Source organism: Cornus florida, unplaced genomic scaffold (assembly GCF_030987335.1).
Source record: "Cornus florida cultivar Cherokee Brave unplaced genomic scaffold, ASM3098733v1 CherokeeBrave_3.0.0_Hap2_Chr08, whole genome shotgun sequence".
In the NCBI taxonomy this organism is placed as follows: domain Eukaryota; kingdom Viridiplantae; phylum Streptophyta; class Magnoliopsida; order Cornales; family Cornaceae; genus Cornus; species Cornus florida.
This window is the reverse complement of record NW_026775578.1, coordinates 78,053,147-78,073,343: the sequence shown is the minus strand read 5'-3', so window position 1 is coordinate 78,073,343 and position 20,197 is coordinate 78,053,147.

Below are 20,197 nucleotides of genomic sequence, written 5' to 3'. Positions count from 1 at the left end.
TCAGGAACATATGTCACTTTAATCCAAATAGAAATTTGTTATACCAGGGCATATAAATCCCAGCAGCTCCCACTTGCTCTCATAGCCAATTCGAATTACGTCTAACTCCAATGTTATCCAAGTGATGATCTCATACTATTGATCGATGACACATTTATTAATGGATCAACAAAGTTGTGTTCCAATGCAATGTTCTAGCCATGAGTACATTTTCTTGCTAGACAATATCATGTAAGACATGAGACTTCCTTTCAATGTACCTTGTTCCTCTATGGAGCCTTGGGTCATTGGTTTTGGCTACTTCTGCACTATTGTCGCAATATAGCTTAATAGGCAGGCTAGTATGCTCCACAACCTCTAAATCAGTGAGATTAAACCAAAAGGCTTCCTTTGCTGCCTTTAACGCTGCAATGTACTCTACCTTCAGGTTTGAGTAAGCAGTTAAAATTTGCTTAACACTCTACTAACTGATTTCTTGCCATTGAGTGAGTATACACCAAGTCATGAACATCATAGTATCTATATCTGATTAAAAATCAGAACTAGTATATCCAACTGGGACCACATCATCACATCCATAAATGAGTATGAGATCATTGGTTTTCCTAAGATACTTTATGATATTTTTCACAACAGACCAGTTATCAAGTTTGGGATTGGACTGATATCTACTGACTATCCCTACATTGTAACGGATGTCCTGTCTGGTATAGACCATGGCATTTATGAGACTCCCACATGCCGAAGCATATTATTCCAGTCTCATTTGCTCAATCTCCTCTGCTAGTCTTGAAAAACTATTTACTAGAGAGAGCAATCCATATTAATAAAGAAAGAACTCATTCTTTAAGTTTGCATACCAAACCTGGTTAAAACTTTATCAATGTAAAATTGTTAAGATAAACCTATTTTCCTTTTAACCCAATCTTGCAAAAGCTTGACCCTTGGAATATAGCTTACATCTTGAAAATCCTTCATTCCAAAGTAATTGAATAACTACCTCTTTAATTATGACAAAACTTCCACATCATTCAAAATGAGTAGGATGTTATCAATATATATATATATATATATATATAATTTAGGAAAAATAATGACATTAACCTGTCCACACATGGTTCATTCACTAAGAAATCTTCTGGTATCCTCTTGTAGATTAACTTGCCTTCCATATGTATCACCCTACTAGAAAGTTCTATAAGATCTCAGATTTTATTAGAATGTATAGATTCCAACTCTAATTTCATAGCAACTTACCAAAATGATCTGTATCCATATCAGTTCACGCTTCCATATTGCTTACTAGGTCCAACTCATGTTCAACAGGGATGTCAATAAAAGTCTCACCTAAAAAAAATGATTCTGTCGGATTGGATGATAATCCTCCCACTACATCAATGTACCGATGCAGGAAACTATGTATTAGATGATGCTGATGCATCAATAGGGAATTCATCTATAATTCTTAATTTATATAATAAGTGTGTTCATATATGGTGCAATTGGTACTTATACCATATTCTCTAACATTATGCTATTAGGTATGTGATTCATAATATGATCCTCCTATAGATAAACAGTGAGTGTAAACAATCAACTTTTATTATTGTGATCATAAAATAATCCATCCTAGTACTTTTAGAGTATCCATCAAATCAAGCATGCCTATGATCTGCTTCCAACTTACTTGTCCATATCAAGCGCACATGTGCAATACTACCCCATATTTGCATGTGATTAAAACTAAGATTTAGTTCAAAACACAACTCAAAAGATATCCTTGAGATAGACTGAGATAGAATGCAGTTTATAATGTGCATTGATATCGTTAAGGCTAAACTCTAAAATGAAAGAGATAATGTAACATAATTGATCATAGATCTAACCATTTTAAGCATAATTCTGTTATTCCTATTTGACACCTCAATTCATTGAGCGTTAATTGTGGAAAACTGGTAGACAACACCCTTATTAACCATATAGTCTTTGCACTATCCCAAGAAATACTCATATCCACTATCAGATCGAAGTGTTTTGATAAGTTTACCTAATCTGTGCTCCACACCAGTCTTGACACTCTCAGAATATACCAAAAGTTTAAAACTTATGTCGCATCAGGTAAATGTATCCAAAACGTGAGTAATCTTGCTTGGATGTTCATAAGACTACACATGTCAGTGTGTACCAACTCCAATTGTTCTTTATGTCTATTTTATATGGCTGATTAAAACCCTTAGGGTTATCTATCATTCAAAACAAGATTCACAAGTTTAATTTAGGCTCCCCTGCCTCACTAGGTAATAAACCTTCTTTGACCAATCTTTGAATCTCATTTTGACTGATTATAACCCAATAATAGACAATAAAAATACAATGAGTCAGGAATAACAAATTTTCTTTTAACATTCAATCTAGAAGATGCAACATTAATTTCTACATCATGCAAATATTAAGAGCTTGTGATTGTAGTATATTAACTATCTTCAATGTACTAGAAGCAATCGCGCATCTACTCAATTTTATAAAAGCAGTTTTATCAGAAGTAATAGCACAGTTTTTATAAACCAAAAGTGAAACAAGAATGAGATTGCGTCTAACATCTATGCATAAAGATAGTTCTCTAATACTAATATCCTTATACTTTCTAATTTCAGATGTAATACTCCCACTGACTTAGCTATAACCTTGACATCAGGTCAAAACACAAATATATATCCATATCATTGAGGCTTCTGAATTCCTGAAATCCTTCCAACGAATTGCAAACATGTTTAGTGGCTCCAGAATCTATCCATCAGGAATTAATAGATACAACCACATAACATGGCTCAATGATTAAATATACATTTTCCTATGCCACGTCATTGCTTAGACAGTTCGTCCTTGAGTGTCTTAGTTGGCTACAAAAGAAACAGTTTCCTTTGCCCTCAACATACATTACCTTATTTCCTTTAACCTTTTAGATTTCTATGTTTTGTGCTAGCCTAGTTCTATTATCATCCTTCTTCTTTTCCTTTGCCCTTTCACTTGGGCTTGAAGAAGATGACATTGACTAGGTTAGAATGATAGGAACGCCTATACTTTTGATTATCCATTCATATGTTACCAATTCTAAAAGAATATCAGTGAGTGTGAACTCAAACTGGATCCTTATTTAGTTCACTCTAAAAAAGTCGAACGAGTTTAGTAACAAGGCAATAATCATGTCAACTTGAAACTTACCACCCAAGTTAGCCTTATTGACCTCCAGTTAACTTTTAAATAATAAACAATCATTTTTAAAATACGATCTCATATTGGAGTTCCTTGGGCTATCTTGATGGTATTCAAGTCTGACATAGTACCTAGGCATACGCTCTATGTAATCTCATCAAAACATCTCATTGAGATTTAACATGATGCTTGAAGAAAATAAAATAATACAAATGTTAGTTTTAGAGCGTATTCGAGATAAACTCTAGAATATTGCACCGAGTCATGTTATTTGTCTTATTTCACTTATTAAAAGTATTAATGTTCTCTTGGGTATCTTAAAGTAAAATTATTAGTATTATGAGTAGTAAATACATTTTGTACCCTTACGTTGTAAGTAAAATATCTAAATTCCTTTTCCAGCCAATATAAATGAGGTCCAAATACATTAAATATGTTAGCAAGCAGATTAAATAAATTAGACATAATTAATCTAAATATAAATGCATTCATGCAATAAATAAGGTGAATTATTAATACTATCATGCATATTTAAAATTAAAATGAGTTTGTCAACCACATAGTATAATAAGTCTCAATAGAATAGGAGTTCATTATCATTATTGGTAAATAATCCCTTTTAATTAATGCGGGTCTCTCAACTTCGTAGTATAATAAATCACACAATCAATACGTCAATAACTTATCCAGATGGAGGAGTTCATTATTACTATTGTTGAGATTCATTTGCTATTAAGCGAGCACTTCCTTTAAAATAATAATATATGGGTCCCTTAACCACTTTGCATGAATAATTGGATAACTAATACCCCAATAACTTATTCAGTTGGTGAAGTTCATTATTACTATTGGCGGGCAAATCCCATTATTTCCATATCTCTTAAGACAACACCTTGTCTATATATATAAAATGATTTCCGATTATGTTTAGCCTTTTTAAAATCACCTAGTGTGGACCACTCTGTTGGAGAGCTAATACTATTGATTTTAGATTGTGTATATAACGTTATTAATACTCCAATGAAAAATAAAACATTAAATATCTTGTCATTATAATTTAGACTCTTTAAATCATGCGTGGAGCCTTATTTTTAAAGATCTAATTACAATAAACATTTAATATTTTTATTTTCATGAAATAACCATTCTTGTAATATTTAGACTCTTCAAATCATACGTGGGGCCTTATTTTTGAAGATTTAATTACAATGGTTATAATAACGAAGGCCATAGGGTAATGTATAAAAATTCCCGCTCCCACTCAATTTTTAATCATTCTTGATTAGGATTTTTCATTTATTCACATACATGATATGATGCATGCAAAACACCTTGATTTTAATCCAATTAAATTTAGAAAATATTTGGACATTAAATGATTCACTAATATTTAATTTTAGGCACACCTTTTAAAAAATAAAATAATTTTTCATTTCCCCTTAAGTGTCCTCTAATTAATTAGTAATCAAATCCAATTAATTTTCATAATATAATTAATATAAACTAAGTCATTTAAATAAATATCATAAATCCAATGCATGAACAATAATTAATTAACAATTATTTATTCCATGCATTTCATACATCACATAAATAAATAAATAATAGATAAAGCAAATAAAATGGCCAATGGATTTAGATTTTAACATTTAAATGTTATAATTATTAAGTGCTATAATTATTGCACCCCACTAAACTCCCATTATCTTTAAATAATGGAGAATAATTTTAAAATCTAATTTGGGGCAATAATTCACTCTTTAATGAGTGAAAATAACACAAAATAATCGTTAAATCAAGCCTGGAGGTCCACCATAAGGTCATGTGCACCAGCAGAAGACAAAAATAGGTCACGTGTCCACACACGCGCTTGCCATGCACCATCCACGCTCCCCAAGTGCATGTACGTGCCTTTATAAGTTGGCAGCGCATGGGACGCTGAACGCGCTTGGACACACTGCCTTGATGGCACGTGTTGCTCACGCGCTGTACATTATTTTGCAGTACTAGGTGCCCACCATGCGATATGTAGGTGTGCCGCATGTGATTGCTTCCTCCACTAATCATTGATCCAATGGCTGCTGGTGCTGGCACATGTGCACCGCGTCGCACCGGATTAGCCTCCCCTACTCCGGCGCTGCCCTTGCCGCCGGTGACGTCCGGTCGCCGGAAAACCACCGAAAATTCTAGAAAATCAAAAATTAATCTAGAATATTAAATTAAGCCAAAAGAATTCCAAAAGAATTCTAAAAAAATTCCAGAAAATTCCTGAAGCCTAATTTAACCCTCTTGGACCTTCTTAAAGCTTCATAGTATCCTTTGATGAAGATTACATAGCTTTAAATAAATTTTACACTTTGAAATACAATGGAAAAAAAAAAAAATTATATCATTGAACTTTTAAATGGCTAAATCAAAGCATTAATTACAATCATCCAAAGATAAAATTACATTCAATGACCCTATAAGCTTCATCAATGGCTTAAACATACATCAACATCATCCAATCCCAAATATACATACATCATGATTATATATTAATATATACATATGCATATATAAATTTGGATCCATAAATGATAATTTTCTTCAATAAAAAATATGAACTCTATACATTAATCAAACCTTACTCTGATACCACTGTTGGGGAAACGGAAGTTTTTAAAACTTTATGAGAGTTTTTCAAATAAAGATCATGATTCATATGTATAGACAAGTTTTATGCATGAAGAACATGATGATACATTCAGTTAGAGATAGAAAACTTACATCAAGGTTTGAGTAAACCTTAGATCTCTCCTCTAAAGTGAATGGTCTCACTTATTGTAGATCCCTTAGTTAGATGCCTCCTCCTTAGATCTCCATCTTCTTGGTAATGATCTTACCTTTAGGAATCACCCATAAGCCCCCATAAATGACCTTAGAGCGCTAAGCTTGTGGGAGCCTCTATTAGATGAGAACACGAACCCTAAAATCTTAAAGAGAGAAAATAATTTTCTTGTCTTTTAAAAATTATTGCACAAAGGCGTAACCTAAAATATACATGGACCCCATGTATATATATAGGCAAAATAAAAATAATAATTAAAGACAATATATTTTTCTCAATCTCTAAAAGTAACGTAATATCTCAAACCTAATAGAATTCCAATATCAAGTTGGGCTATGAGTAAGAATCCTTTGGGCTTTTTATATTCTTGGCTAAAATGAATTAATAATTGGCCCGATCCATAGACCCAATTCAATTAATTCATAAATTCATTTCTACTCCACTAAAAGAAATTAATTGAACTCCAATTAAATAAAAAATAACCTCTACGTCAATGTTGCATTTTGATCCTTCTATGCGTAATTAATTATTGGATAAATAAAGCCATCAATTCGACTACTTAATTAATATATTTATTTTGGTATCTTTGATTATTTCCGGCTTGATCACAATAAAACATTTGTTTGACAAAAATAACAATTTAAATAAATAAATATATAATAAATCATTTTGTCTAAAAACGCACGAAGGCCTTCCAATTTACTTTGTAATCGACCATAATCAATACAACATAAATACAAGTAGTAATGATACAAATATTGAAAATATAATACTCTAACTATTAATTACATAATTACCCAAAGTGTCAGTCTGTAACGACCTGAACCCGTAGGTCCGAACCGTTAACCGGGTCCTTACCCGAGATCATCTAAGTCAATCCCGTCATGTCTAAGAGTCAAAACATCTTTCTTAAGTCATAATTACACTTCACGAAGGTTCCATGCAACTACCCAAGGCTTAGGATGAATCATACCCAAAAAAAAGAACAAAATGGACAAGGCTGTTGCGTTTCGATTGACCAAAACGGGGCTTCGGTCGGCCGAAACAACCACCCCTTGTACCGGTAGACCGAAGTACCCATTTCGGTTGGCCGGTTGTGGATCCAATAGTAGCTAATACTACTGGAAGATTCGGTCGGTCGAAACAGGCATTTCGGCCGGCAGAAATGGCTCTGTGAAGCTGGGTTCAACTACTGGAATGCTGCAATTGGGAAAATGAAATATAGCTTTGGTAGGTACCCTGAAACTGATCTAAGCCTGTCCCAACACACCTTAAAAATGATACTACCTACCATGGTTACATACATCAACTATTTATCACATTTCCATATCATTTCCCATTCATTTCATATATGAAAAACGTAGTTCTTCCACTTATTATAATTTATAATAAGATACTATCAAGGATGCAAAAATTATATTACAATGCCATGTTTTACAACTTGATACATTTCAAGATGATACTTTTACAAAAGAAATGTTTAATACACAAAAGATACCAAAAGTGAACTCTAGCCCCTTTAAATTTGTGGTGGATTATCATCCGCCAACTCCTTTTCGTGACCAGAAAATGTTAAATATAAGGGGTGAGCAAGTTGCTCAGTAGGAGGTGTTAAAGACACACCTCTTGAAACCCCGTGAATCCATACAATCAACTGAAATATAGAAAACGGGATCATGCTATGGTTGAGAAATACAACATCAATTTCAGGTCCAAAATGAATAATATGATGCTATGGAATGCTATGTCATGCTATGACACTCCCCATTTTCAAAACCATCCATCACTTTTCAAACCGTTAACATAACCCGTCCCTCGGTGACTCCTCGGCGACACGAGAGAAGGATTGGCTATGTCCCTGACTCTTGGTAACTCTGCAGCGTCATTTGGTGCCCAGATAGCTCAACCACGCTAGGGTGTTCTCCCTAATTCCCTCTAAGTTACATTAACGCCACAGACCCTCAATACCTCCTCGGCGTCCGGGTTTTCTCAAAACCCATTATCAAAGCTTTTCCCCAAAAATCCCTTTTTCCTTTCAAAACAATTCTTTCACATTTTCGTTACCCAATGCTATGCATGAATGCATCATGCTTTTCCATATCATGTCAATGTCCATTGTCATACATTCAAATTAAGCTCAAATCACGTAACATAATTTTACAAGAAATCCTAAAGGAAATAACATGCTTTCACATCAAGAAATTTGGCAATTTCTAAACATAATAGGCATGAAATATTACCAATTAAGCATGTTTTTCATATAAATCAACTACTACACATAGTCATAGACTTCATGTAAAATAATTAAATCATTTTAGAGGCAATCAACTCAAATTAACTTCTGGTGAGGTCCCATTTTACTATGTAGGGACTGATGGAGGTTTAAGGTACAAGGAATGTTTAGTGGTACCTTCTACTGATGATTTGAGGAAGGATGTAATGACGGAGACTCACCACTTTGAGTTTTCTGTTCATCCAGGAGGAGATAAGATGTATCAGGATATGAAGCGGCAGTTTTAGTAGGTAGGAAGGAAGAAGGACATTGTTATTTTTGTTTCTCAGTGTAGTACTTTTCAGATGGTCAAGATTGATCATCAGCGGCCGCCAGGAGCTCTACAGCCACTACCTATACCGGAGTGGAAATGGGAGAGTATTTCTATTGATTTTGTGGAGGGATTACCTAATTCTTTTAAGGATCACAATTCTATTTGGGTCATCGTTGATAGATTGACTAAATCAGCTCAATTCTTGCCTATTTGCACTGACTTCACTTCGGAGCAGTTGGCGAGACTTTATATTTCAGAGATTGTGAAGCTGCATGGAATTCCATTATCTATTATATCGGACAAGGATTCGAGCTTTGTGTCAGAATTTTGGAAAAGTTTTCAGCAAGCTTTGAGTACAAAGTTACATCTTAGCACTGCTTATCATCCTCAGACTGATGGACAGACTGAGAGGCCCAATCAGATCATGGAGGATATGCTTCGTTCGCGTGTTCTCAATTTCAAGGGCCACTAAGAGAATTATTTGCCACTTGTGGAGTTTGCATATAATAATAGTTTCCAAAAGACTATTGATATGGCACCATTTGAAGCATTATATGGCCGACCATGTCGATCGCCTGTTTGTTGGATAGAGATTGGCAAGAGTAGATTTTTGGGTCCTGAGTTCATTAAGGATACTTCTGAAAAGATTGCTCTTATTAGGGATCACATGCGCACTGCCTAGAGTCAGCAAAAGAGTTATGCAGATCGTCGTACTAGTGCATTAAAGTTTCAGGTTGGGGATCAGGTTTTTCTCAAAGTGTCTCCTATGAAAGGAGTAATACGCTTTGGGAAGAAAGGGAAGTTGTCACCATGGTTTGTCGGTCCATTCATGATTACGGATCAAGTTGGTGCTGTAACTTATTGGTTGGCACTTCCGAATAATTTGGATCGCGTACACAATGTGTTCTATGTTTCCATGTTGCGAAAATTTCTGCGAGATGAAGATCGGTATAAGCATATCGATGATGGGGAGATTGAGTTGCAGCCGGATGCAATATATTTGGAGTCACCATGTCGCATTGTTGATCGTCGGGATCAAATCCTTCGTAATAAGGTTATCCTTTTGGTGCATGTTCAGTGGAGTTATCACAATAAGGCTGAGTCTACTTGGGAACGGAAAGATGTCATTCACTTGCAGTTTTCTGAAATATTGGAAGAAGGTAAGAGTGAATTCCAAGGACGGAATTCCTTTTGTTAGGGGGGAAGAATGTGAAACCCCTAATTTTAAAATGATATTTTAAAAGGATAGTCCTGGTATTTAATTAATTGTTTAATTACATTTTTATTTGTTTAATTGTTTATTTGTTATTTATTTGAATTAATTGATGAATTGTTTTATTTAAATGAATTGTTTTATTTAATTGTATTTTGATTTTTCTTTAATTGAATTAATTATGTAATTATTATTTTCTTTCATTGAAGTAATTGTTCTAATTATTTAAATGCGTTAATTGGATTACATGAGGGTTTTATAAATGTTTAATTTAGGTTTTATTATTCTTTTATTATTCACGTGGTGGTCAACTAGGATTAATTAGGGTTTTTCGTCTCTAATTATAAGTGGACTAGGGTTTATATTAGCCTACAAATATACTGTGATAAGTCTGTATAGGGTTACAAACAAACCCTATTCATGTATTGAGAGGCATAGAGAAATAGAGAGTGAAACTTAAGAGATTAACAGAGGGTTTCAAGGAGGACGGGACGGATTGCTTCTAGGTTGAACCAAGAGCAACGGAGGTGTATAACGGCAGTCTAGGAAGTGTTCGGAAAACTCAGAGACAGAGTTTTAAGGTTTTGAACGGAAACCTAAAGGCAAGTTCCTATTCTAACTCATTCCCTAAAACCTGTGTTCTGTGCATGCCTAGGTAAACTCCAGGGATTAAATTAATGCTAAAACATATCTTTTATGCATGATTAAACTGTATTAAATCTCATTGAATTAAACTGGTTTGAGTTTTTTCAAAGTTTCTAACTGAATCCTGATGCCTTTGTTTTAAAAGCTTGTGTTCAATTCATGTCGTGGTTGTATAACAATGTTTTATGATTAATCTGGGACTGAGATTAAACCCTAATAACATATATATAAGTAGTACAGAGGGTTTAGATAGCGCAGGAGGCAAAGAAGACGATCAGAACAGGTATAACGGCTCATAGGGAGAGAGAGACGGCTCCCTGAATGAGGGAGCCAGCTCCCTCAATGATGGAGCCGGCTCCAAGGAGTGTGGACCCAGCTCCCAAGGGTGGGGAACCGGCTCCCAAGTGTTTGGAGCAGGCTCTCAACTTTTGAGAGCCTGCTCTCGCCCAGAAACGCATATTAGTGGTTTTAAAGTTTTGTTTAGGCTATACAGGGTATTTTTAATCCGTTTAAATTACGTTAAATGATGTAAGTAATTGCTATAGACCTGTAAAAATTATGGGGAAGCATTAATTCATAAATGGGTTAAAGAATGGAGCAATATGAATTTAAGGAAAAACCTACATGTTGCACACTGTCTGTTAATAAATTTACTTACTGGAACTTAAAGATTCTTTTATATATGATTTGATACTATTTAATCATATTTCAACAAAGTTATAAGTATAGTGGATTAGCTGAAATTAACTATGGTTGGTTTGGATTAAATTGGTATTTAATTTGTCGTAAACTGTATAAATTTATGGACGGTTTGGAGGATTTAAATGCTTAGATTTATGATGTGCGTCTCGCAATCGTACGATATCGTGTAGGATATAGCTCTATGCAAAGAGGATGTCGAACCCACAGAGAGATATAATTTGTATTTAGAGTTTAAATTAGGTTTATGGTTTACAGAAACTTGGTTATAGAGTTTGTTGGTTTTCACGATTTAACAAACTTGAATTAAACAAAATATTAAATTAAAGCAAATTAAACTAAATTGAATGATCAAAGAGGGAAGATCTTAGGGCTTTGACTTCACCACAATCGTTATACTATGGTCAAATTGAATCAACTTTGGGATTTTAACCAGTTCTTTTTTCAAATGAACTGAACTCAATAACATTCATTCAGTTCAGAAAAAGATGTTTTACAAATTTAGCTAACTATAACCTATCTGCGGTTAGCATGGACTATTCACCTACCTACTCTACCTACTTTAACTACTGTGTGAATGAACCACCTTTCCTAAGCATAGATTATGAAAACGTTCGTTTGTAAAATTCATTGGAAAACCATTATATGACCTCTATCCTTATGTCCGGCAGGGCTCTGCCAGATACCGTACAACAAGGTAGGTTGAGAATAGAACATAAATTATTATATCTAAGACAAGGTAATAACAATTTATATTCTACTAAAGCATGAAAAACCACTTGAGTTGTCTCAAGTGCTCATAATCATATAATCAAGAAAACATAATATATTGAAATAAACCCAGAGTCAAAACAATCAAACCATAATATAACATTGGGTTACATCAGTGCCCTAAGAAAGGGATTAGCTACTTATGACAAGGTTGGATAGCATCTATGTTGAGTTCATCTCCATCGTCACGGACAGCACCTCTCTTCTCAGGATCTGCACTTTCAAGGTTACAGAAACCCTAAAAGCCACCACACCTTCAGCCTTCTGAATAATACGTAAAAGAGATTGGAATTTCGGACCTCTTCTATCAAGGCTTACGCCCTCTATATAGAAGAAAATATGTATTTGGTGGGCTTTTAGGTCTTCTAGCCCAGCTAGGATGAGATACGGCTGAAAAGATAGTAATCCCGTAGCTTTTAATCTGACATGTCATACAATGCTCGAGTTTCAGGAACCAATGCTCAAGCTTTAAGGCTCATGCTCGAGCTTTAGGAACCAATACTCGAGCAATACTGGGTGGATGCTCGAGCTTCAGTGAATAGTGCTCGATCATCACATTGACACTTATCCAATTTTCTTCAACTATTTTTCGTCTTTTTAACATTACTCGATCCAAGCTTCTTGGGCTCGATCACTAGGTACCATGCTCGAGCATCAAGGGATGATGCTCGATCCTCTGTTGATAGTGCTCGATCATAAAAGTGATGCACGAGACCTGGGAGCATAGCCTTCAATTCAAAATCAACTCATTAATTTCCGACGCCTCATACTCGAGCTTCAGGGTCAAGGCTCGAGTACCTTTGGTTAAGGCTCGAGCACTCTTGCAGTTAAGGCTCGAGCATCTTTGTAGTAAGGCTCGAGCATCAAGGTACTGATGCTCGAGCATTTGGTCTTGTTGACTTCTCTTCTTTTCTTTGTTGTAATGCTCGAACCTAAACACTTTGGCTCGAGCTCTAAGGCTTCAATTGCTTCAAACTTCACTAATTTAGCTCTCAGCTTGCTCTGAATAACTGGCAACGACTCGGTAAGCTTCGATATCAACATAAAATCCCGGTTTTAATCATTTATTTGGGAAAGTACCTAAAACACACATTAAGCATAAATTAGTCTAATAATGGATAGAATTATCACTTTAGGCCCTAATATATACGTACTTAGGTGCTCGAATATGCATATATTCAGCGCTCATCAATTTATTTTAGCAATTTAAAGGATTGAAACATGATTTTTAGGTCTTATAATGAATGTCTAATATCGTCATATATGTATTAAACTTTATTTATACATATCTTGGAGAATGGTTGATGAATACCTATTACTGTTTTATCAGTTATGTTATTTGGAGGATTGTATGCACTAGTATGGGACGATGGCATACTAGGGATGGATAAGTTCAAACACTAAGTCCTACCTATTCTGGATTGAGCTATGGATTAACCATAAAGGTTAAGTCCTACTCATATTTGTGTCATGTCAATAAACAATTGAATGACATACTTTAGTTTCTGGATGGATTGTTATACATATGTCAGGCCACTATACCAGATGGATGATATTTTGTATTAGGCTTATACGGACTTTATATATTTATGATTATGGTGCCATGATATGAGCTTGAGTCTCAAGATCATGGTTAGGGTGCGTATATCGCCTAGGATGGATAACTGGACATAGTTGTTGTTCCCTTGTAGGTCTAGGTACTCATGACCACGTTATATGCGATTTGCATGGTATCTCTACTCAGGCTGAGACAGACCTATTGGGCTAGTGAGCGTCCTATAGTGTGTATTTATACATATATGGATTATTCTAGTTATTGTTGAGCTATCTAGGATGTATTTGCGTATCGGGTTTCTGTTTGGATTGTAGTAAGGTAGAACTTGCATGTGGGCCTGACCCACTCTTATTTTTCAAGTGCTCGTCAGTTCCAGGGTTAGCACTTGATCGTGCAGAGCAGATATAGTCACTCACTCCACTAACTACGTAGGACTACTTTCCATGTTTAGCTTTATATTTTGTTTCAATTGTTTCCTTTTCAGTTTGGGTTTTTATTAGGGGTCCACTAGATGGATTCCCCGAGTTGTTAAATTAATGGAGGTTTTGGATTATTAGATTTTAATAATAGTATTTTAAGGATTTTTAATTTAGAATTCTTTTAGCCTATTATTTTATTCTTATTTCATTTTTGTATTCCGTGCTTATTTACATATTAATTGGTTGGTATCCATCGGATCTGTGCTCGGACTTGATCACCCGTGGCTCTAGAATCGAGGGGTATCACACTATACAGCTAAAATTGACCACTATACCTCACCTTGAGACTTTCTAAATAGCAGTGCCAACCCAATACCCCACTTATCGACCGAGCCATGCAATCAACTCACCGAGAGTCAATTACCCATATCACCTCCCGTAGTTTCCCCAGAATGGAAATCACCTCTCAACCAATCGTAACCAACACACTTCCTTAGACCGTACCAGAACACCCGCAACACACACCTACAACCTATAAACTACATTCGTGACTCAAACAACTCCTGTCACACCTACCACGACCGATTCGAAAAGAACCTCCACACCAAACCGTGACCTAAGTCGCAAACACTGACCTCCTAAGGTCATACCGAAACCTTTACCCGCACACTTGACCTCCACGGTCGCCAGAACCCATACACCAATGCATGAAACTCACACGCAACAAGGGCACCATGCCATGAAATATGAACCCGTTCTAAAGTTGTGCTCTAAGCACCTCACCAAATGCAACAAGAAGATCAAAAATGACTACACACCAAATAACTCAATCCACTAGCTAGAAGCTCACGCCATTAGTTCGACAAGAACCGACACCTAAACAACCTTGGAGCAACCGAGCTCCTCGTCTACTCAAGTCAAAACTTACACAACCCTCAATGCTGTGTCAAGTGCCCCACCGTACTAGCAACCATCCCATGCTCGACTGCATACATGCATAAAAGTACATAGGTATACATACAAGACATATATATATATATATATATATATATATATATACACACACACAAAATAACTAGAACATAACCCTTGATATGACCGTGTCCTATCACATTAGTTTAAACAATGAGTCCATTAAATTATTATATGAAATTAAACACTCATCCATCCTCATGCATCACTTACATGTCATAACTCATACTCATAGCCTGCTATCTCATCACGCATAACATGCTTTCAATTACTCTCACATTCCATTTTCATACTTAGATCATATAACTACTTCACATGCATGGCCATGTAACATAAATTTCAACATTTAAACGCGTAAGCACTTAGCAAATAGGCATGCCTTCAAAACTATAAACATATTAACAAGTAACAAGTAAACATGCTTCTCAAAACAATAAACACTTTAACATTCAATGCATCTAAATCAACTCAAGTCCCATTTAGGTCAACCCTACCCGTCGTCCTTAGGTTTTCGAACCTAACGCTCTGATACCAAGTTTGTAACAACCCGAACCAGTACATCCGAACCGTTAACCGGGTCCTTACCCGAACCCGAGGTCATCTAAGTCAATCCCGTCATGTCTAAGAGTCAAAACATCATTCTTAAGTCATAATTACACTTCATGAAGGTTCCATGCAACTACCCAAGGCTTAGGATGAATAAAACCCGAAAAAGGAACGAAATGGACAAGGCTGGTGCGTTTCGGTCGACCGAAGTGGGCTCCGGTCGGCCCAAAAAACCCTCTCTTATACCGGTTGACCGAAGTACCCATTTCGGTATGTCGGTTGTGAGTCCAATAGTAGCTGATACTACTGGAAGATTAGGTCGGCCGTAACAAGAATTTCAGCCGGCTGAAATGGCTGTGCGAAGCTGGGTTTAACTACTGGAATGCTGCAATTGGGAAAATGAAATATAGTTTTAGTAGGTACCTTGAAACTGATCTAAGCCTGTCCCAACACACCTTAAAAATGATACTACCTACCATGGTTACATACATCAACTATTTATCACATTTCCATATCATTTCCCATTCATTTCACATATGAAAAACGTAGTTCTTCCACTAATTACAATTTATAATAAGATACTATCAAGGGTGCAAAAATTACATTACAATGCCATGTTTTACAACTTGATACATTTCAAGATGATACTTTTACAAAAAAAATGCTTAATACACAAAAGATAGCAAAAGTGAACTTTTAGCCCCTTTAAATTTGTGGTGAATTGTCATCCGCCAACTCCTTTCCGTGACTTGAAAATGTTAAATATAAGGGGTGAGCAAATTGCTCAGTAGAAGGTGCCTAAGACAGACCTCTTGAAACCCTGTGAATCCAAACAATGAACTGAAATGTAGAAAACGGGATCATGCTATAGCTAGGCAATATAACATCAATTTCAAGTCCAAAATGAATAATATGATGCTATGGAATGCTATGTCATGCTATGCCGCTCCCCATTTTCAAAACCATCCATCACTTTTCAAACCGTTAACATAACTCGTCCCTCGATGACTCCTCGGCGATACGAGAGGATGATTGGCTACTGTCCCTGACCCTTAGTAACTCCGCGACATCATTTGGGGCCCAGATAGCTCAACCACGCTAGGGTGTTCTTCCTAATTCCCTCTAAGTTACATTAACACCACGGACCCTCAGTACCTCCTCGGCGTCTGGGTTTTCTCAAAACCATTATCAAAGCTTTTCCCCAAAAATCCCTTTTTCCTTTCAAAACAATTATTTCCCATTTTCCTTACCTAATGTTATGCATGAATGCATCATGCTTTTTCATATCATGTCAATGTCCATTGTCATACATCTAAATTAAGCTCAAATCACGTAACATAATTTTACAAGAAATCCCAAAGGAAATAACATTTTTTCACATCAAGAAATTTGGCAATTTCTAAACATAATAGGCATGAAATATTACCAATTAAGCATGATTTTCATATAAATCAACTACTACACATAGTCATGGACTTCATGTACAACAATTAAATCATTTTAGAGGCAATCAACTCAAATTAAGCATACTTGACAACAAATAATGAAGAGAAATTTACAAAAGTACAAGAAGTTTGTGGATTAAGAACCCCTACCTCCAAAAATGAGAAAATCCCCAAAATGGGTCCAATTTTTCAAAATCCCTAAGGTGGCCAAAAGTGTGAATTGCTGGTATCTATGTGTAGACCTTGTCGTACTCTTCATTTTGCCGCAAACAACACCCAAAAACTCCAATTAGTTGGAGAGAAATCAAACCTTAAAAGCTTTGTAAAAAATAAAAAAAATAAAAAAAAAAATCCACGATTCTGGAGAAGAAAAAATGAATGAGAAGGTAATATGTGGTGATACAAATGGCCTTAGTGCCATGTGGGGCCCATACACTAAATAAATAAATAAATAAAAATCTTTTAACTTAAATTTTCCACCACAAACTTATATATATACAAACTATGTTACATCCACATTTAAATAATCAATTTATGCACAAAATAATTATGCATAAAATACCATGGATCCAAAACACAACTCCCGTACACAACAATTCCGGTAGCGGGTCCCACATGGGACCGTCCGGCTCGAAAAATGAAAAAAAGGCCGAAATGGCAACCCTTGCATTTTAAAGAATCCTGAACCTAATGAACCTTAACCAGCTCTCGAACACACCCGACACACCCCACGGTGTCTGGCACGTAAAACAAGAAAAGACATAAATGCCCTCACAAAACAGAAAATTCCAGAAAATTGAAAAATGAAAAAAAAATGGGCACATTACACGATCTGTGGATTTCGAAGATTCCACCGAACAAATCAAAGTAATTACTAATTAATAAAAGAGTTTATACTTCTCTCATATTTAAGAGTCAAATGTCATGACAGTGATAGGGAGCAATTGCATGCGACAGCTCTCGCAATTTATCTCAACCTAACGCGAATCCAGTTCAAGTCTTAATTAATAATGAGTCCGTCTATAATTACCGACTATGAACTATTGATGATTACTATTTATTTTTATGTATTGATCACCATCACATACATATATAAATATCTCTTGTAATCAAGTGGACACTATCAATTACATAATGAATCGAAACATAATACATTGAATTTACTAATTGTATAAATTATAAAAATTTCAGATATGTTAGGAACATATGTCACTTTAATCCAAATAAGAATTTGTTATACTAGGGCATATAAATCCCAACACATTATTTCCATTTAAATGCTTCCGGTGTGATCATGTGCAATGTAAAGTCTATTTAGAGAATGAAAAGTCAAAGATGATACATCTAAGTCATAAAATGAACCTTCTTCATCTATGCATGCTTACCAACAAATTTTATCATCTTTGATATCAAATGCATCCATACAAGATGTTTTAATCACATACTCGTCCCTACAACAAGTTTCAAAAACAATAAATCATTTACTTCTTCTTGTTTTTTTTTTTTTTAATTTTTTTTTATATGTAATTAATGAGAAACTATAACAATGCCACATATATACCATCACACACAAACACCCCCAAACTTATTGGGTACATTATGCTCAATGTATGAAGACAACGACAGAAAAAGAAAAAGAATAAGGGATAAAATGGAGCAATACTACCAAGTGAGTCTGGCAACGCATGCAATGTAGCCAATCCCGTGAAAAGATGCCAAATTTCTTCCCCCAAACTTGGACCTAAGAATTTGTCAAAACAATACTAAAGCACACAAGTATAAAAGCATAGATATCCGAGCTGAAATGATGCACACCTGTTTTTATTATAAAACCATGTCATTAAGGAGAAGGAAAATAAAATTCTGCACACAAGAAGTGCACTCACAAGTCATGCCAATCACGGCCCAAAAACATCCACATGCATAACTAGAAAAACAAACAAAACATGAAGTATGATCATTTCACTATAGTTGTATATGGGTTTTGTGAATGTTGTTGGGACAGGTCATATCATACTTAAGCTCACGGGGGAGCCCCGGTTGCATCCAAGGACTTAGGTACCAAAACAAGTCATTTCTGCAGCTCCCAGGGCGCTGACTGGTGATATAAGCCAGCCGACCGACAGTGCATTTTGGTTGTAGACAGAGAGTTGGGTTCTCAAATTTGTTGCTTTGGGACCAACACTATCAGCCGACTGACGCAGCCCAGACCAGTTGTCGTTATATCCTTACTCATTTAATGATGCCATGGTGCACTGCATAGTGTAGTATGATGTATTAGTTGTATTTCAACATGAGAAATAACCGTAATCCCCTTAGATGACCTCGAGTTCAGGTAAGGACCCAAATAATGATCCAGACCCCCGGGTTTGGGTCATTACACAAACCACACCTCTTGAAATCGAAAGACACTAGCCCAAATAACTGCCATCCGAAGAGCATTGGCTTCAGTAATAGTAGCTAAGGAAGACAGGAATTGCTTGAAGATAACAGCCTTAACGCTTGACCCATTTGAGTCTCAAAAAATGGCACCCCCACCTCCCATACCAGTTGAAGAGAAGAAACATGTATCAACATTACCTTTAATCCAACTCAAAAGGGGTGGAGACCACGAAATCGAGGAATCCCGTCGTTTAGCACCCACATTTAACATGCATTAAGTTACCTAGGCATCAACAAACTCCCAATATCTACCAACAGCCAAGGAGGCTACTAGCCAAAGGTCCCATAAAACAAAATCAAACACCAACTTGTTACGTGTTTTCCACAATGCCCAGCAGCCAAAAGAATCCATAAAAAGAGTCAAACCCTTCTTGAAAAAGCCAGAACCTAATAATCCGTTCGTTAGGAAGGAAGTAAATTGGATGGAAGGAAGAGAAGAAAGGAAGGATGAGACATCCCTAGAGAAGAAATTATGGACTTCTCTCATTTTGTTCGGTTGGATGGAAGAGAAGAGAAGAACCTACTAAATTCCTTTGTTCGTTGCGAGAGAAGAGAAGAGAGAATTTAAAATTATTTTTACCATTACAACATGAGATCTGAACACTCAAAATTATTTGCACCACTAGTTGTAGTCGTACAATATATGACAATACTAGTGAAGTAACTACTATATTTCGAACTAGGTGTGAACATGGAGTTTTTTTTTTTTTTTTTTCGTTCTAAATATGTTCTAAAAAAAATACACAGTCTAGATAAAGCATTTTTTTTTTTTTTATTCGTTCTAAATATGGATTTTGTATGGTTCTTTATGTAGACTTTGTATTTTTTCTTCTGAATCCTCTTTTTTACTAATAAGAAAATTATATAACAAACAATCCATATATATATATATAAGATCCAG